This window comes from Mustela nigripes, chromosome 1, assembly GCF_022355385.1.
Source record: "Mustela nigripes isolate SB6536 chromosome 1, MUSNIG.SB6536, whole genome shotgun sequence".
NCBI classification, from domain to species: domain Eukaryota; kingdom Metazoa; phylum Chordata; class Mammalia; order Carnivora; family Mustelidae; genus Mustela; species Mustela nigripes.
This window is the reverse complement of record NC_081557.1, coordinates 148,283,163-148,285,326: the sequence shown is the minus strand read 5'-3', so window position 1 is coordinate 148,285,326 and position 2,164 is coordinate 148,283,163. Positions and strand designations below refer to the sequence as shown.

General features: G+C 36.9%; 1 pseudogene; it reads right to left on the bottom strand.

Annotated features, from left to right (window-relative positions):
* Window positions 1-691: 691 nt before the first annotated feature.
* On the bottom strand, window positions 692-1,198 carry LOC132013909 (large ribosomal subunit protein uL23-like; annotated as a pseudogene).
* Window positions 1,199-2,164: the final 966 nt, after the last annotated feature.

Below are 2,164 nucleotides of genomic sequence, written 5' to 3'. Positions count from 1 at the left end.
GATTTTAGTTATTTATTTGTCATAGAGTGAGAGAGAAAGAGCACAAGCAGAGGGAGTAGCAGGCAGAGGGAGAAGCAGGCTCTTCACTGAGTAAAGACCCTGATGTGGGACTCCATCCCATGACCCAGGGATTGTGACCTGAACCAAAGGTACACACTTAACCAACTGAGCCACCCAGGCACCCCTACCTTTGTTTGTTTGTTTGTTTGTTTTTAAGGGCTAATAAAAGTACACTTAAACATTTGAAGTTAAAAACTTTAAATTGTGTATGACTTTTACAAATCCTAGTTTTAAAAGTTTTTCTAAATTATTAAGTACTATCCCTGAGCACTTTAAAAAAGAGGGCTTCTATTATATCTATAAGGATATAATAATTGGGTTGTCATGAGAGCTCTAATTATAATGAATACCAAGAAGTAATAGAATAATAACTTGATTGTGGTGACAGGAAGTTGAAAACAAAGTGTTCATGAGTAGACAAGCCAAATGTGATGGAAGTATTCCATGGAGTACTTGGAGTAATCAGAAGCAAGGTACATATACAACAACATAGATCATCCTTTTTTTTTTTTTTTTTCTTTTTACAAGAGCTTTACACCCAATGTGAGGCTCAAACTCATAACCCTAAGATCAAGAGTCACATGCTCTACTCACTGAGCCAGCCAGGATCATTTTTTTTTTTTTAATCATGAAAAAACTGTATTTAGATTTAGCCAGCTGGACTCAGTTTAGATGATCCCAATTTTGTTGGCAACATCCAAAGCATCATAGTCAGGGGCCAGCCAAATGTATGCCTTCTTCTCTCCATCAGGCCTGATTAAGGTGTTGACCTTGGCTACACTAATGTCATAGAGCTTCTTCACAGCCTGTTTGATCTGATGCTTGTTGGCCTTGACATCCACAATGAACACAAGTGTGTTGTTGTCTTCTATTTTCTTCATGGCTGACTCAGTAGTCAGGGGGAACTTGATGATGGCATAGTGATGAAGCTTGTTTCTCCTGGGGGCGCTCTTTTGAGGGTATTTGGGCTGCCTTCGGAGACGCAGATTCTTGGGTCGTCGGAACATAGGTGATGTGTGGATCTTCTTTTTTTTTGGACTGTGGACGCCTTTCAGCACCACTTTCTTGGCCTTCAAATCCTTTGCTTTGGCTTCGGCTTTGGGAGGGCCAGGGCTTCCTTCTTAACTTTCGGCACCATCTTAATAAAAGGGATTTCCAACGCTCCACCAGGATCATTCTTAAAGGCAAATGATGAGTCAAGATAACTAAGGAAGAAAATGAAATATATTTTTCACAATATCCTTTATGTAAATTAAAAATAGAGAAAAATACATTTTCAAACAAAAACATACATATTAAATACATTAGACTAGCTGCCTAACAGGAAAGGGAGAGTTATAGGACATGAAAGATAATAAATACATGTATATCTAAATTTATACATATACATATACATTTAAATATATAAACATACACATTCCTATGTACATATACACATTTGAGAGAGGACCATTGCGAGAACCAATGATGATAATGAGAAGTATGATTAACTTAGTCTTCTATATATCGGTTTAAAAATATATATTAATGCCCTTGATAATTTATGTTTAGTTTTGTCTTAAGTTCACAAACTGAAAATTCTGCCCACCACATTTAGTACCCACACAATAACTCATCAATTTCTTTTAGTCATCTCAGCTGTTTGAGTACTTATCAGATTTTAACACATATCTGTGTGGTGCTAAGTATATATCAGAAACTGTTTCAGCTCTGGTTGCAGGGTCCATCATGGATTGAGGATGTAAGGAAGGTCCTTTCTTGAGTACCCATGAAGAAGGCCTCACTACTCAACTGTTTGGAAAATGGGGATGAATAAGAAAAGGCACCTGAGAGAATGACATCCTTACTGCAGTTCAATTACAGCTCTGCTGTGTGCCCTTAGACAAGTTACTTCAATTCCCTGAATCCTGGTTTCCTCATCTAGAAAATGGAAATAATAATGGAACTTATCTAATGGGTTATTGGGAAAATTACATAAGATAATATGTGCAAAATACTGTCCTGGTGGGCACAGAGTAAGGGCTCAATAAATGGTAACAAGAAGAAAAGATAGAAAGAAAGAAAGAAAGAAAGAAAGAAAGAAAGAAAGAAAGAAAGAAAGAAA